Below are 20,229 nucleotides of genomic sequence, written 5' to 3'. Positions count from 1 at the left end.
TGTGACAAGTGGACTGAATACCCAGTCACTTATTTTGGCATTTTACGACTTCATGTTACGATAGGTTTGCAAATGGCCACCCTGGTGTCTGTCTCCCATGTTAGCCTGCCTCCGTGACAATGACAGTTCTGAAAATGTTTAGTGACTTACATGGAGGTGATGAGTAGTTACTTATCACACACTGACAATGGATCCGATGCAGATGTTTCCCTCTGGAGATTTGCATTGTATTTAGTCATGTTTTCGTCCATGGTAGGGCATCATATTTGGCCATGATAGCTATCGTTTGTAGGTTAGCTAGGGTGATTCACTTGGGTTAGACAATATTTGTCTATTTAAATTTGTTTGACTTTTGATATTTATAAATTTGTTTTAAATTTGCGTTATTATGATTTGTTTTGGGGAGCACAGTGGATCAGCTGGTAAAGCGTTGGCCTCAGAGTTCTGAGGTCCCAGGTTCAATCCCAGACCCACCTGTGTGGAGTTTGCATGTTCTCCCCATGGCCGCGTGGATTTAGTCCGAGCGCTGCGGTTTCCTCCCACATTCCAGAAACATGCGACATTAATTGGACACTCTAAATTGCCCCTAGGTGTGATTGAGAGTGCGGCTGCTTGTCTCAATGTGCCGTGCAATTGGCTGGCAACCAGTTCAGCGTGTACCCCGCCTCCTGCCCGTTGACAGCTGGGATAGGCTCCAGCACTGCCCGCGACCCTCGTGAGGATAAGTGGTGACAAAAACGGATGGATGGATGATTTGGTTTTGTTTTTAGTCCTGCTTTATTCTTCCTGGCAAGAGACATTTTCAACTACAATAACTAACTCAACTACAATATCGTTTCAGGTTTCAAATTTTGAATATCATATTATTGATTTTGAATGGGAGTTGACAAAACATAATTGATTTAGCAGAGGTCATTGTCTACTCATGGGCAACATGACTTTTAATGATTATTCAATTCTGTGGCAGTTATTTTTGAACATTAGCCTCACAATACAATATTTCATTGGTGCAGAGACACGAGTTGTGTTTTACAATCTGCAACTGTAAGAAAAAAACAAAAGAGCTAGGATGCATACAACAGTGTTGTGAAAGTCAACCAGTTTTTGATTCTCCTGGGGTATATCCTAGAAAGTAAATGTAGTAATATATATATATATATATATATATATATATATATACACACACACACACACACACACATATATATATATACACTGCATACTGACAAAAATATTACAATCGTCGTCACGTTATGCTGTCAATTGCATTGTCACTCAATTCCAATTACATGGTCATACCCTAAACACATCTATCCAGCCATCATCTGAGCCGTTTATCCTCATAAGGGTCGCAAGAGTGCTGGAGCCTATCCCAGCTGTCATCGAGCAGGAGGCGGGCTACACCCTAAACTGGTCACCAGCCAATCGCAGGGCAGATAGAAACAAACAACCATTCCAACTCACAATCACACCTTAGGGCAATTTAGAGTCTCCAATGAATACATGTTTTTGGGATGTGGGAGGAAACTGGAGTGCCCACAGAAAACCCATGCAGGCAAAGGGAGGAACATGCAAACTCTACACAGGCGGTGCCAGAATTTAAACCCTCGTCCTCAGAACTGTGAGACAGACACTCTAACCACATCGTTTCACGTGCCCTAATACCACTCAACTATTTTTTTCATTGACTAAGAACATCATCAACTGCCTTTATAATGTATATGTAAGTATATCTCAGTCACTCACATTTAAAAAATGTACAAGTGTGGTCAGTCATGCCCGCAGATATAAAGTTACAGGTGTGGTCCACCAGTCATGCCCGTAGATATAAAGTTGCGGGTGTGTGTTTTGGTTGTAATTATGAGTGTACCCCTTTAAGAGAGGACCGGGGCAGTGACAGGTAAACTAGGAAGTAGAAGTAGGCTGAGCAGAAGCTTGTTAAAGACCATGTGCTTCCGTAAAAAAAAAAAAAAAAAAAAAAAAAGACGTCAGTGTATCAAAGTATTCCTCCTTCTTCCCCATCAACTGATACTGCTATTTCTTCAGCAGATCACGATAAATCAGAGAAATCAGAGCTTGGCATAAATGGTGTCCCATGTAATCGAGCCTTTGTTGCGGCACGGTACACATCACATCTGCGCACGTAGGTCATATGACTCGCGAAAATGGGAGGCCCCCCCCCCCTGAAAATTCGTAATTGTCGATAAAAATCTTCTCAAAACATGACTAAATGTGAGAGGATTTAACATCACATTGTCAAAATAGAGTACATATTACATGATCTAGTGAATACATTGTTAATGCAAACCAGTGGATTTCCCCTTTAATGAGCTCCATTGAGAGGTTTGAACTTCTTTGAGCAAGACAACAAGTCATTCCAAAGCTCATGAATGAATAACTATGGCCCACATTCAATTGCATGGAAGTTTCACCGTATCACAAGTGAAACTGATAAGAAACCTCAATGTGGGCGATTTGTTGTGTTAAAGTATTTGGGTGCTTACATAAATCAAAGGTCAGATGAACTCAAATTCTATGGAAGGAAAAAGTAGAACAAAATTATTGGGGTGGAGCCTGAAAGAGGGAAAAAAACTGTTGCCGTTCTTTTGTTGAGTCACATGCAAACCTGTTTATAGAAGCAACATGCACACCCTCATCACTTCAACCGATCATCACCAACATTCCCATATACTAACCCAATGACAGCATATGTACTGGATACTACTTAAAAATAACTTGAGCCAAAAGTGTATTGAATTAATTTTGTTTCACTTAACACGGTAATTCATGACTACCAGCTCTCATACTATCTCTCTAACCATCAACAGTCACATTAAACTGGTCCGACAAGCTGTCTTGCTCCATTAGTAAATGCCAACCACACCAACAAAACAGAAATCAGCTCACAATATCTACAAGAAGCAGCTCTATGACATTAACCAAAATGCTAAACATACACCTGAGGAGACCAGGTAGGAACAAGGGCCTGTAAAAAAAAGTTTACCCATGAGAGAATGCAACTATTTGTAGAATGGGAGTGACATTGTTAATCCACAAACAAATATATATGCAAAAAAGTTTTATGGTTGGTGACTTCACACATCTGTTACATAAATCATGAACTAAGAGTCAATGCAGACGTTTCATAACCAATTAAAATATAGTACTTTGAAAAAAACTGCATTACAAATGGGCTCAGAATAATGAAGAAATTAAAACATTAAAAATGGAATGGAGTTGATAACATTTTAACAGTTAATCTTTTTTTTATGCTCATAAAGGCACGTCAAGTCAAATTGTACTGACGCTGGAAAAAACAAGACTCGAGTCCATTCACAGTTTCATAACGACGTTTTGGAGTGTTTAAAACAAAGATGATGTATTGGGAATGGTTACAATAATGTGCGTTTAGTAGACACATAATATAACATCACATACCGAGGTACAACAATATGAAACGAGACCCCCTTGTGGGATTTCACGCATCATTTTAATGTCCCCTTGTACAGGAGTGGCCCTGAACCCAACAGTCACCTGGTTACACGTACCTCGAGAGGATTGAGACTGACGACTGTCTTCGCTAAAAATTCCAGACGCAATAAATAACGTTTCAGTTTTAAATGTACAATGTCGTTTAACAGTTTGCCGGACAATGTACTGTACAAGATAGAGCACGACACCTGTTGGCAATTAGCTAGGTTGTTTCAGGCCTTACCTACCTTGTGACTTCAAATTGGTTCCGAGGTAGAGGAAGAAACCTCTTCTTGTGTTAACTTGAGCAAAACTTCAACTTCGAAACTGAACTGTGGTAGAAAAGTGACAGCCGGAGTACAGCGCATGTATATTGACAAATGGTTGCCCGGCGTTTGGAGGACGACGCATTCAACTAACTGCGACTCGGGAGGCGGGACACAAGCACGAGCAACAACCCAGGCAGGGAAAGATGGAAAGACGGGGAGTGGCTGAACACCGCCCGCGGTGCTCAGTTGAGGGAAGAGAACAACAATGAGGTGAGTCAGCCTCTTGGTTTGTGTTTCATGGCCACTCCATTGGTGTCGACGGTGTCAGCATTTGGGAAGAGAGCCTGTGTTGGGTGCGAAAGTCCGTGAAAACGGATGATAAACATGACCTGAAGCGTTCGATCAACTTGCAATCTCACTGGCTACAACATGGCTACACCGTGGTTAAGTTCAAGGCCAGGAAGGCCTTCTCTACTGATCATATATCCACGTCCTATTTTTTAATATTTGTTGGAGGGATATCCCAATTACCGGCACCGATATTCGGGATCATGCATCAGCCTTTAAAAAAAAAAAAAAAAAAAAAAAAACGTCAATAAGAGATTTAAACTAACAAATAACTATGTTGTTTTGCGTACAATGCGTTTCGAGCAATGCCCATACGATGTAAAAGCTCTTATGCAATTCCACCGATTTAATGCTATTTGCATCACAAGAAATAAAATGGTTGAATGCACCATACATTTGCAGAAAAATATTATTACGCATCTAGTACACTGGTCTGCTTAGTGTTAATATTATATTAGCATTAATGTCATGTATCCTATTTCGTGTATTTGCCAATATGATGTTAACAGTTTTTTTTAATGATTATTGTTTATTACAATTAAGTTGCTTGAGTTGGGCAACTGAGTAGGTCACTACGTGGAAAGTATCATCAGATTTAGACCCTAAAAAAGATTTTAAGTTTTGTCAATGGCGCTTTACAGTTTTTTTTAACCAAAAACATTCCCTATCTCAAAGCTGCCATTTTTTTTTTTTGGCAACCAATTTGGTTTTCAAAGGTCGTGCACCACATCGAGCAGAGGCACGGCTCGAGACTTCAACAAAATCACTTTTGTACAAGTATGTGTTTTTTATTGGTTAAAAGCCAAGCTGGGCAGGCCAGGCAATCAGCACTCACAAACCTGCACCTCATGAACCCTAATGACTCTCTGTATATATAGGACCCGGGGGACGACTAGTTCATGACGGAACAATCTGGCCCCAATATGGACTCAGCCGACTCAGAAGCCATCCGTCATTCACCACAAGTCCAAGGCACACGCCTGGTTGAGCAGGAGGCTGCTCTCCAGGTAACCAATCAGAGCCTGCATGAGATATGCTCCCGGCTGGAGCCGTGGTTTGCCTCCCAGGCTAGCACGGCTGCCACGCTGGCGGTGGCCACTCCGCCTGTAGAATCAACTCCGTCCGTACCACTCGCCACGGAGCTTCACCTTGCCTATATAACCCCGCTCTCCCGACCGGAACGATTCTCAGGCGACTCAGGGAACATCAAGCGTTTCCTCAGCCCAGTGCAACCTCCATTTCGAATAGCAGGCGTCCGCCTTCCCCACAGACCGCTCCAGAATCCCCTTCGTCATTTCCTACATGACGGGAAGGGCGGAGGCATGGGCCACGGCGGAATGGAGTCGCAACTCAGAGACCTGCCATTCCTGGACGTCATTCGTCTGCGCACTCACCCAGGTCTTCCAGTATGCGGCGCCGGAACGTAGGGCGGTGGTTTCACTCATGATGCTCCGCCAGGGTCGTCGCCGCGTCTCGGAATACGCCATCGAGTTCCGGATCCGCGCCGCCGAGAGTCGTTGGAACGAGGACGCCCTGCATGACTCATTTTTCCAGGGGCTCTCTCCGCAGATCCGCGGTCTTCTCATCGCCGTGGATCTCCCTCCTTCGCTGGACGCTCTCATAGCATTGGCCCTCAAGGTCGACCAGCGATTGGTCATGCAGGGGCAAATAGACGCTATGCCCGAGGGGGAGACGGAGGTGTCGAGTCCGGTTGCTGCCCGCCCGTCCACGCTGCCTTCCACGGTCGAACCCATGCAGGTGGAGGTTCTCGGGAGATCTGCGGAGGAGCGCCTGCGCCGTCGACGGGAGGGGCGCTGTTTCTACTGCGTTCGTCTGGGACACTTGATCGCACTCTACCCGGTTCGACCAAAGCGCTCCGACATCAAGAAATCCGGTGAGTGTGCGGTATACCGCAGCAGAGTCAGGACGGGCGCTTCTGTACCTCACCCTGGGAACGGACTCTCGTTCATGTACTGTGACTGTGTTCGTCAACTCCGGGTCGGATGCTAACCTGATAAATCCCCGCGTGGTCGAGGCGTTGGGTGCAGCGACCTTCCCTACCCAGCGGATTCGTAACGCCTACGCCGCTAACAGCACGTTCCTCTGCCGGGTAACGCACCACGCTCAGACTTTTCGTATGGTCTTTCTTGACTCACGCGGAGCGCATTAGCTTCCACGTTTTCGACGCACGTAGCAGCGACGTTATCTTGGGGAGCCCATGGCTCAAGGAGCACAATCCACACGTAGATTGGGCCATGGGTCAGATCAAGGCATGGGGTGAGGACTGCTGTAAAAGTTGTTTCGCTGTTCAGGAAGACGGGAGGGTTCAAGTCGCGCTGGTACGACTTGAGGAATCGAGTACCGCTTCGGAGCTGACCGCGGTGCCCTCCTGCTATCACGACCTAAAGGAGGTGTTTTCAGTGACAAAAGTGACATCTCTGCCTCCGCATTGGACGTATGACTGTGCCATTGAACTCCTCCCCGGCACCTCACCTCCTTAGGGAAATTGTTTTCCTTAACAGGACCAGAGTACCAGGCCATGAGGAAATACGTGGAGGAGTCCCCGGCCTCATCTGTCCGTTGTCCTCACCAGCCGGTGCAGGGTTCTTCTTTGCCAAGAAGAAGGACACCACGCTACGACCCTGCATCAACTACCGAGGACTCAACAAGGTCACAGTAAAGAACAGGTATCCTCTGCCACTGATCGCCATGGCCTTTGAACTTCTCCAGGGAGCCCGGATCTTCACCACGTTGGACCTGCGCAGTGCCTACCACCTGGTGCGGATCCGGGAGGGCGACTAATGAAAGACGGCGTTCAACACCCCGACGGGACACTATGAATACTTGGTGATGCCGTTCGGGCTGACAAAGGCAGTTTTTCAGAACTTGATTAATGAGGTTCTCCCGGAATTTCTGAATAAGAATATTTTTGTGTATTTGGATGACATTCTGATTTTCTCGTCAGACCTGGCCTCCCACGTCTGTCAGGTCAGAGCGGTACTCAAGCGTTTCTTACAACATCAACTGTTTGTAAAAATGGAGAAATGTGAATTTCACCGATCATCCGTGACCTGGGCTTCATCCTGGCAGAGGGGGGGTTACATATGGATCCCGGGAAGGTCGACGCAGTGCTGCGGTGGCCCACTCCCACCTGTAGGAAGGACGTGCAGAGGTTCATCTGCTTCGCAAAGTTTATTTGAAACTTTAGCTCTGTTGCCGCCCCTCTGCATGCTCTTACGTCCCCGCACAGCACCTTTGAGTGGTCGAGGACCTGCCAGGAGGCTTTTAACAGACTCAAGGCTAGTTTCACCTACGCAACCATCCTCCTCGTGCCGGACCCAGAGCGCCAGTTTATGGTGGAGGTCGACGTGTCAGACTCGGGGATCGGAGCCATCCTATCACAGAGGAGTCCCAAGGATGGAAGGATCCACCCGTGCACCTTCTTGTCAAAGAAGTTGTCCTCAGCCGAACGAAACTACGACATTGGAGTCCGAGAGCTGTTGTTGGTCAAGACGGCAATGGAGGAGTGGCGTCACTGGCTGGAGGGCTTCAAGAACCTCAAGTGCCTGAGGACCGCGAAGCAGATGAACGCCCGCCAGGCCAGGTGGGCCTTATTCTTCACCCGCTTCCATTCTCCATTCCACTCTGTCCTTCCGCCCAGGCTCCAAGAACGCCAAGCTGGACGCCCTCTCATGGATCCACAAGGGGGAGCACACGAAATCGGCAGCCGCCTCCATCCTACCAGAGGCGTGCTTCATGTTTGGCTTCACCTGGGCGGTTGAGTCGTGGGTCAAGGAGGGTCTGAGGGAGAAGCCGCCTCCCGCGGGTTGTCCGTCTGACCGCCTCTTCGTCGCACCGTCGCTGCGGGGGGGGACGTCATCACCTGGGCCCATACCAACAAAACAGTTTGCCACCCGGGCATGGCAAAGACTCGTTCGGTAGTCGAACAGAGGTTCTGGTGGCCCAACCTTAGCAAGGACGTGAGGGAATTCATCAACGCCTGCCCGGCATATGCGGCCAATAAAAGGTCTCTCCTACGGCCGGTTGGAGAGTTGTGCCATCTGTCCATCCCGTCCCGCCCGTGGTCGCACATAGCACTGGACTTCGTCACCGGCCTACCACCCTCACAAGGGAACACTGTGGTGCTGTCTATAGTGGACCGTTTCTCTAAGATGGTCCACTTCGTGCCGGTCCCAAAGATCCCTTCGGCCAAGCAGACAGGCCAACTGTTATTAGATGAGGTGGTTCGCTACCACGGGTTCCCCCGGGACATAGTCTCGGACAGAGGTCCGCAATTTGTCGCCCGTTTTTTGAAGGAATTTTGCACCCTCATTGGCACCTCGGCAAGTCTACCATTGGGCCATCACCCGGAGTCCAACGGCCAGACAGAGAGGGTCAATCAAGACTTGGAAACCGGACTTCAATGCTTGGCATCCAGGGACCACAGCACGTGGAGCCGGTACCTCAAGTGGGCAGAGTTCGCCCACAATTCTCTACCCTCCGCTTCAACAGGTATGGCTCCACTCCACGTCGTACACGGATACCCTCCCTCTCTGTTCCCTTCATTGGCCACGGACTCCGTGGCCGTCGGCCCTCGCGGTGGTACGACGCTCCAAACAGACCTGGGAGGCAGCTCAGCGTCTACAAGTCCGCAGCGGACCACAAGAGGAGAGTTGCAATAGAACTCAAGGTGGGACAGTGGGTGGGGCTCTCCACCAAGGACCTACCGCTGCAGATATAATCGTGCAAACTCGCTCGCAGATTCGTCGGTCCGTTTCCGATCACCAAGATTGTTAACCCTGTTGCCGTGTCGCTCAAATTACCTATGTCGATGAGGGTGCACCCGACTTTCCACATCAGCAGACTGCGTCCGACCCGTCCATTTCCACTGGTTCCTCCGGCCAACTTCATGTTCAACCTCCATTTCGAACCTCTCAAAATCCCGTCAAGCAGCAGCATGAGGCCACACGCACGCATGTCTTTTTCATATTTCTCAACAATTTCTTGTTTTGTTTTGATAGAGAAAACAACTCTAGTCTTCTCCTCACTGGCAGTGGCCATCGATTTCTTGGGGCCCATGTTGAAAAAAGGTGAATAAGTCTGTGAAGATGTTGTACAGTACGAGTGCACATGAGTGTATGACAATGACTTCAATGACGAAGTTACAGGAAGTGCGTCAATGACGGGATGTGATGCCAGGAAGATGCTATCTGAAAGCCAATAGGAAGAGCTGCTCTATTGTGCCACACATGTCAAGAGACAGGAAGTGCATCATGTCTAAAGACTGACATCTCTTCTAGCCAATGTGATGCCAGGAAAATCCTACAGCAGTGATAAATGGGAGAGCAGCTCTATCACGCTGCTTTCAAACCAAGATACAGTACAGGATGTTTACGTTCGGTTGAATCCAGCGCATTTTTTTTTCCTTTCGTATCGAATTTCTTTTGTAGCTACAGACAAAAATTTTCCGGGGAGGAAACTTGAATCTGGCGGCAAGGTGGAGCCGCTGGTAAAGTGTTGGCCTCACAGTTCTGAGGGCCCAGGTTCAATCCCATCCCTGCCTGTGTGGAGTTTTCATGTTCTCCCCGTGCCTGCGTGGGTTTTCTCCGGGAACTTCGGTTTCCTCCAACATCCCAAAAACATGCAATATGAATTGGACACTCTAAATTGTCCATAGGTGTGATTGTGAGTGCGGCTGTTTCTCTCCATGTGCCTTGAGATTGGCTAGCAACTATTTCAGTGTGTCCCCTGCCTCCTGCCCGTTGACAGCTGGGACAAGTTCCAGCACTCCCTGTGACCCTCATGAGGATAAGCAGCAAAGCAAACAGATGGATGGATCAAACCTGAATCTTTCGTTAGTAGAGACTTTTGGAAGTAGAGGTACCACTGTATGTGGCTTTCATAGCTTCTTAGCCCAAAAAGCTCCCAACCCTGTTTTAGATTAATTCTTGTCAAATTAGATTGTGCAGTTATAGCTTATCTTGTGGCCAGTAAATGTACACTGTAATTACAACACTTTGCAGTTTATGAGCAGAAATCTCAGGGTAGGTCCTCAAGACCTCCAGCCCTGTAAACAGATGCTTATCGGACAGAAAAGAGTGAAGAACTTCAGTTCATTGTTTTTATGCTGACACCGGGACTCGAGAGTCACAACACACAAAAAAACACATCTGTTGGCATAGTACACACCCAGGCATTCACACTGAGGGGCTTGAGAATATCTAGTGAGTTGGGGCCCTTATTGTGTGCGTGTTCTTAAGCACAAATGGATGTTTCTTTGATCGCAGTCATCCATTTCTGTATGCACTCAGGCCACATCACAGGAACTTCCTTCATTCTTCCATACATCCTGAAGGTCTCCTGTTTTGACAAAACACACCTGCAAGTCCACCTCTGGATCGCTGAAGAAAAACAATATAAGATTTTAGAGTGGCCTATTCAAAGTTCTGACCTGAGTCCTTTTAAGATACTTTTGAATGACCTTAAAAATGTAGATTATACTCAAAACCCCTGTAATGTGTCAGAGTTACAACAATTCTGCAAAGATGAATGGGTCTAAATTCCTTCACAGCATTGTAAGGGACTCATTGCAAGTATTGCAAAACCTTAACTGCAATTGTTGCTGTTAAGGGTGGCCCAACCTGTTATTACGTTTGGGGCTATCATCAAAATCCTACTTAACAAACAAATAAATTCAACATCCCCAAAAATTGCTTACTAAAAGTATGTGACCATCATATTCTATAGCCCACGCTGCTCTTGTCGCAAATAATGTTCCTTTTGTGACCAAATCAACTTTTTTAGGGCAAGAGACACCAGTTGAATCAGTGGGGTAAATTTAACACATCAACTTGGAGAACCTCGTAGAATTCCAGGCTGTAGGAAAATTGTCAGCCAAGTAGAGAACGGGTTCCCTGACAAGCAGATGAAACAAAACAGTTGAGATATGTTGTGAAATCATGAAGTTATACTGTATTACTCTGATGTGAATGTGTTTTTGATCAGATTTCCTATAAGGGATATCACACAAAAAATTACCCAAACAAAAATTCATAAATCATTCCATTTTAGACAAATCAGCCCCAGGCCTTTTTTTTTTTTTTTATGTTTATTCTTGGTGCATTGTCAATTTGAAATGGCCTTCCATTTTTTTTCAATTATTGTCACATTGCTACGAAGATGATCCTAAAATCATATTGGTGTTTTTTTTTTGTTTGTTTTTGTTTTTCCACAATATGTTTTCCATGTTGGAAGATAAGTGTTATAAACTTGCAAAGTCTGAGAGCAATTCAGAGCTAACTTGCTAAGACATAGCGTAAAACTCTTTCACCTTCTAAAATTGTCCCAATTTTGGGTGCAGGGCTAAAACGAGGACACCATGACACAACCAGTACAGAGCATGAGTTGGCCCTCCCCCACTATATAAGCATGAAGCACCTTCAGTGAGTATTCAGCGAAATTGCTAAATCCTTATTGATAATATAAGTAGATCCATCTGTACCACGGCAGTGTGCAATGAAGACAACAAGCTATGCCTACCCCTCTGCCCCCCAAAAAACATCTTCCCTGAAGTGATGTTTTTTTTTATATTTGGGCTCGCTGACATTTGCTTCCTCAACCACACGCCTGCCCACCAGCCCAAGCAGACAGTAGCTGCCAGAATGGCTGCGGATCATCACCCAGCGTATGGGTCGTCAGCCTCAGAGTGCATCTACAATGTCACGTGGCAAGGAAGAGTTAAAAAAAATAATAGTCCAGAATGTGTATGTGACCAGTTTGTGGCTGCTTCAGAGTGTACCATGGGCAGCCACAAATCATCCAATGACCTGTTAAATCATAACTGGGCCAAAGGAGAGGAAAATGGGCTCTGACCCCTGAAGCAAACACCAGCAGCTGCATCGGGGCTAAGAGGGTGTTTGGCTGCCACAAAGCGCCCCTCTGCTGCCTGAGCGCATCTGGGAAAGAAGACAGGCATTTGACTAACCGATAAAATCCATCCATCCATTCTTCTACCGGTCTCGGGGGAAGTAGCTTCTACAGGAATACCCAGACTTCTCTTTCCCTGGCCACTTCTTTCAGCTCTTCCAGATGGATCCCGAGGCGTTCCCAGGCCAGCTGAGTGACATAGTCTCTCCAGCGTGTCCTGGGTCGACCTCTGGGTCTCTTTCCGGTGGGACATGCCCAGAACACCTCACCAGGGAGGCTTCCAGGAGTATCTGGATCAGATGCACCAGCCACCTCATCTGGCTCCTCTCAATGCAGAGGAGCAGTGCCTTGACATTGAGCCCTTCCCGGATGACTGAGCTTCTTACCCTATATCTAAGGGAGAGCCTGGACACCCTGCGGAGGAAACTCATTTTGGCCGCTTGTATTTGGGATCTTGTTCTTTCGGTCACGACCCACAGCTCATGCCCATAGGTCAGGGTAGGAACGTAGATTGACTGATAAGAGCTTGCCTTTCGAGTGACCTCCTTCTTTCCCACAACAGACCAATACAAAGTCCGCATCACTGCAGACGCTGCACCGATCCGTCTGTCGATCTCCCGCTCCATTCTTCCCTCACTCGTGAACAATACCCCAAGATACTTGAACTCCTCCACTTGGGGCAGGATGTCATCCCCCGCCCCCAGAGAGTGCACGCGACCCTTTTCCGACTGAGGTATCAGATTAGGAGGTGCTGATTCTCATCCCAGCCACTTCACACTCTGATGCAAACCTCTCCAGTGAGCGTTGGAGAGCACTGCTTGATGAAGCCAACAGAACCACAGCATCTGTGGTGAGAGATGTGATGCTGAGGCCACCAAACCGGACACCCTCTATGCTTCGGCTGCACCTAGAAATTCTGTCCAGAAAGGTTTTGAACAAAATCAGTGACAACAGGCAGTCTTGGCGGAGTCCAACTCGCACCGGAAACAAGTCTGACTTATTGCTGGCAAAGCAGACTAAACTCTGACAGTGGTCATACAGGGACCGAACAGCCCGTATCAGGGAGCTCGGTACCCCATACTCCCGGAGAACTCCCCACAAGCCTCCTCGAAGGACGCGGTCAAATGCATTCTCCAAGTCCACAAAACACATGTAGACTGCTTGGGTGAACTCCCATGCACCCTTGCAGATCCTGCCGTGGGTGTAGAGCTGGTCCACTGTTCCACGGCCAGGACGAAAACCACATTGCTCGTCCTGAATCTAAGATTCGACTTCCCGATGGACCCTCCTCCCCACCACCCCTGAATTGACCTTATCGGGGAGGCTGTGGAGTGTGATTTCCCCTTTTGTTGGAACACATCCTCCTGTCCCCCTTCTTAAAAAGTTGGACCACCACACCAGTCTGACAATCCAGAGGCACTGTCTCCGATGTCCATGCAATGTTGCAGAGACGTCAACCACGACAGCCCCACAACTTCCAGAGCCTTCAGGAACTCCGGCATCGTCCCCCACTACCAGGTGGCGATTAGTTGACAGCTTCGTCCCTCTCGTCATCCGAGTGTCCAAGACATGCGGTCGCAAGTCCGATGACACTAATAGAGTCGATAATCGGACTGCAGCCTAAGGTGTCCTGGTGCCAGGTGCACATCTGGACATCCCTATGCCTGAATATGGTGGTCATTATGGACAATCTGTGATGAGTACAGAAGTCCAATAACAGAACACCACTCAGGTTCTGATTGGGGGGGCCGTTGTTCCAAATAATGCCCTTCCAGGTCTCACTGTAATTTCCCATGTGAGCATTGAAGTCCCCCAGCAGAATGATGGTTTCCCCAGAGGGAGCGCTCTCTAGCACTTTCTTTAAGGACTCCAAAAGGGTGGGTACTCTGAACTACTGTTTGGTGCATCAGCACAAACAACAGTCAGGACCCATCCCCCACCTGAAGGCAGAGGGAGGCTACCCTCTCATCCACCGGGGTAAACCCTAATGTACAGGCCCCGAGCCAGAGAGCAATGAGTATACCCACACCTGCTCTGCGTCTCTCACCGTGGGCAAATCCAGAGTGAAATAGAGTCCAACCCCTCTCAAGAGGAGTGGTACCAGAGCCCAAGCGGTGCATAGAGGTGAGTCCGACTATATCTAGTTGGAACTTCTCGACCTCACGTGTTAGACTTTAAAGAATGGAGTCACCCAATTCTTTGTGCAGCATATTAAAGTTGTTTATTTTATTTCTGTAAACCACACAGAATACACGTTTAGCTCACAGGTCAAAAAATAGCATCCGCTAACAGTTCTCAAACACGATACTTTTCACTGGACTGCAGCTTCTTCTGAGAATCTGAATCAGACAGCATGTAAGCTAACGAATGTATTGAACAAAACGCTTTGAGACGATTTTTTAAATAAGTGAGTTCTGTCCAAATTTCAATGTTCAAAACATTGGGAAATCAAATATGACACATTAAACATTGACAATAATACAGCCGGATTAGACTCAATCAAAATCACTCAAACACTCATGACGATCTGTCGCTGTTATTGTGAAGGAACAGGAAGTTGCACACTCTTTTCCTGTTCATCAGTTCTTTTTAACTGGGCTTTATCATGTTCAATTAACGTGTCGAAACTTAGAAATGCTATACAAGTTCGACAGCAATGCATCTCAAACGCAGCAATGACCCCACCCACTCCTGTGTATCTTACCTGTAAAGAGCACAGAATACACGTTTAGCTCACAGCACATAAATCAGCATCCGCTAACAGTTCTCACACGCGATAGATTTCAATATACTGCAGCAGCTTCTGCGAATGAGCTGGGCAGCGTCGGCCGGCGGCTGCAACACAGCGCCCTCTCATCTGGCGAATTGCTGTTACTATATAAACGAACACACTTAAACGAAGCAAATGTTATACATGTCCAGTCACACAAGAGTTGAATTTGAGGGGTAAAGTATTTTTAAAAATGTGTGTGTTGTGTATTGGGTGGGCCAAAAATAATAATGTTTCTAACTGTACATGTTATTAATGTTGTAACAATTCCACTCCAAACACAATTTGCCACACACGCACCAACTCGGGCTCCTTCCCTGCCAAAGAGGTGACATTCCATGTCCATAGACCTAGTTTGGAGGATTGGATCGCCAAGGTCCCCGCCTTTCGCCATCGCCCAGCTCACATCGCACCCAACCCGTATAGCCCCTCTCACAGGTGGTGAGCCCATGGGAGGAGGAACCATGTTACCCTTTCGGACTGTGTCCCGCCAAGCCCCATGGGTGCAGGGTGCTCTCCTTCGAGCCCCACCTCCAGGCCTGGCTCCAGAGGGGGGCCCCGGTGACCCGTGTCTGGGCAAGGGAAACCATGATCCAATTTTTGTATTCGTCATAGGGGTTTTGGAGTCATACTTTGTCTGGTCCCTCACCTAGGACTTTTGTGCCATGGGTGACCCTACCAGGGTATGAATCCCCAGACAACTTAGCTCCTAGGATCATAGGAACACACAAACCCCTCGACCACGATAAGGTGACGGCTCAAGGAAGGGTAACCGATAAAGAGTTTTCCTAAATCTGAGACAATAAATCCCCTCCTTGAGCAGTCACCTTATCGTGGTCGAGGGGTTTGTGTGTCCCAATGATCCTAAGGGCTAAGATTTCTTTGGGTTCATGCGCTTGGTAGGGTCGCCCATGCAAAAAGCTCCTAGATGTGGGACCAGACAAAGTACAACTCCAAAACCCCTATGATGAGTACAAAAATTGGATCTTCGTTTCCCTGTGATGATGACGTGGGTCACCAGGGCCCACCTCCTGGAGCCAGGCCTGTAGGTGGGGCTCAAAGGCGATCCCCTTGTGGCCGGACCTGCACCCATGGGGCTCGACCAGGCACAGACCAAAAGGGTAACATGGTTCCCCCTCCCATGGGCTCACCATCTGTGAGAGGGGCCATAGGGGTTGGGTGCGATGTGAGATGGGTAGTGGCCAAAGGTGAGCCGACCCCCGGCAACAGAAACTAGCTCTAGGGACATGAAATGTTACCTCTTTGACAGGGAAGGAGCTTGGGTTTGTGTCCGAGGTCGAGAAGTTGCTTCTACGCACCGCTTGGGCTCTGGCACCACTCCTCTTGAGAGGGGTTGGACTCTATTCCACTCTGCAGTTGCCCACGGTGAGAGACTCTGATCACGTGTGGGTATACTTATTGCCCCACAGCTCAGGGCCTGTACAGTGGGGTTTACCCCGGTGAATGAGAGGGTAGCCTTCTTCCGCCTTCAGGGGTAGCCTCCTTCCACCTTCAGGTAGGGGGACTGGACCTGACTGTTTTTTGCTTCAGACAACCCACCCTTTTTGGAGTCCTTATAGGGAGTGGTGGAGAGCGCCCCCTCTGGGGATTCCATCATTCTTCTAGGGGACTTCAAAACCCATATGGGCAATGACAGTGAGATCTGGAAGGCCGTGATTGGGAAATACGGCCACCCTGATTAGAACCCGGGTGGTGTTCTGTTACTGGACTTCTTTGCTCATCACGGATTGTCCATAATGAACACCGTGTTCAGGCATAAAGGTGTCAATGTGCACCTGGAACCAGGACACACCCTAGGTCGCAGTTTGATGATCGACTTTGTGGTCGTGTCATCGGACTTGCGACCACATGTCTTGGACACTCTGGTGAAGAGAGGGGCAGAGCTGTCAACTGATCACCACCTGGTGGTGAGTTGTCTCCGATGGCGGGGGAAGATGCCATTCCGACATGGCAAACGTTGTAAGGGTCGGCTGGCAGATTCCCCTGTCAGAAGGAATTTCAACTCCCACCTCCGAAAGAAGTTTGCTCACGTCCCAGAGGGGGACATTGAGTCCGAGTGGACAACGTTCCACGCCTCCATTGCTGAGGCGGCCGACCGGAGCTGTGGCTGTAAGGTGGTTGGTGCCTGTTGTGGCGGCAGCCTGCGAACTCGTTGGTGGACACCAACAGCTAGGGATGCTGTCAAGCTGAAGAAGGAGTCCTATTGGGCATTTTTGGCCTGTGGGACTCCCGAGGCAGCTGATAGGTACCGGCTGGCTAAGAGGAAAGCAGCTTCGGTGGTCACTGAGGCAAACACTCGGGGATGGGAAGAGTTCAGTGAGGCCATGGAGAATAACTTCAAGACGGCTTCAAGGACATTCTCGTCTGGCGTCTTGGGAAGGGGAGCAGTGCACCGTACAGTGGAAATGGGGCACTGCTGACCTCAATTCAGGATGTTGTGAGTCGGTGGGGAGAATACTTCAAAGACCTCCTTAATTCCACCAACATCCCTTCCCATGAAGACGCTGAGTCTGAGTGATCTGAGGTGGGCTCTTCTATCTCTGGGATTGAGGTGGTTAAAAAGCTCCTTGCTGGCAGGGCCTCGTGGGTGGAAGAGATTCAGCCGGAGTTTTTAAAGGCTCTGTATGTTTTGGGGCTGTCCTGGTTGACACGCCTCTGCAACATTGCGTGAACATCGGGGACAGTGCCTCTGTATTGGCAGACTGGGGTGGTGGTCCACCTTTTTAAGAAGGGGGAACGGAGGGTGTGTTCCAACTATAGGGGGATCACACTCCTCAGCCTCCCTTGTAACGTCTCTTCAGGAGTACTGGGGAGGAGGAAGTCAAATCTCGGATTCAGGAGGAGCAATGTGGTTTTCGTCCAGGCCGTGGAACCAGTGGACCAGCTCTACACCCTTGGCAGGATTTCTCGAGGGTTCATGGGAGTTCGCCCAAGCAGTCTACATGTGTTTTGTGGACTTGGAGAAGGCATTCGACCCTGTCCCTTGGGGAGTCCTGTGGGAGGTTCTTCGGGTGTATGGGGTACCAAACTAACTGATATGAGTTGTTCGATCCCTGAAGGACCGTTGAAAGAGTTTGGTCCGCATTGTCGGCAATAAGTCGGACTTGTTTCCGGTGAGAGATGGACTCTGCCAAGGTTGCCCTTTATCACGATTTTGTTCATAACTTTTATCGACAGAATATCGAGGCACACCTGAGGCGTAGCGTGTGTCCGGTTTGGTGGCCTTAGCATTGCATCTCTGCTCTTTGCAGATGATGTGGTTCTGTTGGCTTCATCAAGCCATGATCTCCAACTCTCACGGGAGCAGTTCGGAGCCAAGTGTGAAGCTACTGGGATAAGAATCAGCACCTCCAGGTCAGGAATGAGATCCTGCCCCAGGTGGAGGAGTTAACCTATCTTGGGGTCTTGTTCATGAGTGAAGGAAGAATGGAGCGGGAGATTGACAGACGGATCGGTACAGCGTCTGCAATGATGCGCACAGACGTATCTGTCTGTTGTGGTAAAAAGAGAAAGCTCTCATATTACCAGTCGATCTACGTTCCTACCCTCACCTATGGGCACAAGCTGTCAGTTGTGACCGAAAGAACAAGATCCCGGATACAAGCGGCCGAAATGAGTTTCCTCCGCAGGGTGTCTAGGCTGTCCCTTAGAGATAAGGTGGGGTTGTGTCAAGCTGCTGCTCCTCCGTATTGAGAGGCACCAGATGAGGTGGCTGGGGCATCTGATTCGGATGCCTCCTGTACTCCTCCCTGGTGAGGTGTTCCGGGCATGTCCCACCGGAAAGAGACCCCGGTGACTATTCGGGACACGCTGGAGACACTACGTCTCTCGGCTGGCTTGGGAATGCCTCGGGATCCCTCAGGAAGAGCTGTAAGAAGTGGCTGGGGGAAGGGAAGTCTGAGTATCCCTACAGAAGCTACTTCCCCTGCGACCTGACCCGGAAAAGTGGTAGAAAATGGATGGATGGAGACAATACATAATTTCTTCACCATTTTGAAGCCTGGTGACAAATACTTGCTCTTTTAAATTAATTCAAATTTTGCTGACGTTAACAACACCCTTCTCTGCTCTCTGTCATATTTACAAGACCTTCTTGCCCGTGAGTTTGTTTTAACTTAAAGACAAAAAATGTCGACGACAAGGGCTAGTTGTGCAGCCGCATTTAAAAGAAATGTGTCATCACTTGGGCCGATGACGCGGCCAAACTGGAACCAAAACAACATGAGCTGAAACTACACAGTTCGATCATATAAAGAAACAGGATAGCGCACACAATTAAAATGCTCGCCTTTTTAAAAGTACCCATTACGCTCATTTGTACATAGTTTGACCTCTCATTTTGATAGCGACCTGAAGCTATCAAGAGCTGCTACAGATTGTACCCGAATGGAGGCAAGAGTCTGCGCCATTAGCACGGTGGACCTTCCCCTCAAAGCGCTGACAATAATGAAGAAACAAAGGGAACCAAGACTCTTGAGATTCAAAAGATGTTTCCTCACAAATGCCATGGATGGCACAGAGGATGCCAATCAGATGCTTCTTTTGAAGTCTTGGCCAAGGATGTCTAATGTAGTGGATACTGTACTATGCACAAACGTTTTATGCACAAATATTTTATTTAAAAAATATTCAAGTTAAACACTGTTAAATAGTTTATTTATTTAAGACTTTAATGTGTGTTATCAACAGTATCAATAAAATGTTGTGCCATCGTTGAGCATTTATATGAGTTGGCTGAGGGATTATGTTCTGACAATTGCAGGGACCAGGACAACTTCAGGATGCATTATACTCAAGAAATAACGTTATACCAGAATACGAAAAGAGGGGAAAAAGGTCTGCATGGATTGAGGAGACAAAGGGATAGGGATAATTAGAATGTGCCGCACGTTAGGATGACTAAGACTAGAGATGATAACATATTGACTCATCCCAGTAGTTTGCTGGATAGATAAAACAAATACTTTGAGGGGTTGATGAATGAGGAAAATGAAAGCGAAGGAACAGTAGAAAAGGCAAGTTTGGTGGACCAGGAAGTAGGAATGATCTGTACAGGAGATGTTATAAAGCAGTTATGAGGATGAAAATGCAAAGGTAAGTGATGCTGATGACATACCTGTGGGAGTATGGAGGCATATTGGAGAGGTTTGCTGTGGAGTTTTTGACCGTTGTTTAATTATAGAATTCTAGCAAGTGAGAATACGCCTGGGGAACAGTGTGTTGTGCCCATTCTTAAGAACAACAGTGGTGATCAGAGCTGTGGGAACTATATCAGAATACATTTGAAAAGCTACAGTAATTTCTGACCTTTATAGAGCCAAGACACACATTTACAAAAAATCTCACAAAAGTGGATACATTTATTATTTTATCTACTTACTGCCATCTAATAGAAGAGTATTTGATTTGTCTGCCACAATGCCA

At 47.7% G+C, this 20,229-nt stretch overlaps 1 protein-coding gene and 1 long non-coding RNA gene across 4 annotated transcripts in view; one reads left to right on the top strand and one right to left on the bottom strand.

Annotated features, from left to right (window-relative positions):
* The window catches only part of ugt8 (UDP glycosyltransferase 8), a 31,662-nt gene extending 27,421 nt beyond the window's left edge, over nucleotides 1-4,241 (bottom strand). For 2 of the 3 annotated variants that reach the window (XR_009796327.1, XM_061829167.1), the window contains exon 1: nucleotides 3,720-4,241. The gene's annotated coding sequence lies outside the window, so the exon portion shown is untranslated. The other variant, XM_061829168.1, reaches the window with a different exon arrangement.
* On the top strand, nucleotides 3,873-19,517 carry LOC133505746 (uncharacterized). The gene is made up of 3 exons (XR_009796328.1): nucleotides 3,873-4,010; nucleotides 11,449-11,530; nucleotides 19,152-19,517. It is a non-coding gene; the product is annotated as an uncharacterized LOC133505746 (long non-coding RNA).
* The last annotated feature ends 712 nt before the right edge of the window (nucleotides 19,518-20,229 follow it).

Source organism: Syngnathoides biaculeatus, chromosome 9, assembly GCF_019802595.1.
Source record: "Syngnathoides biaculeatus isolate LvHL_M chromosome 9, ASM1980259v1, whole genome shotgun sequence".
Classification (NCBI taxonomy): domain Eukaryota; kingdom Metazoa; phylum Chordata; class Actinopteri; order Syngnathiformes; family Syngnathidae; genus Syngnathoides; species Syngnathoides biaculeatus.
Note: the sequence above shows the minus strand (reverse complement) of the source record. Positions and strands in the feature narration are given on the sequence as shown.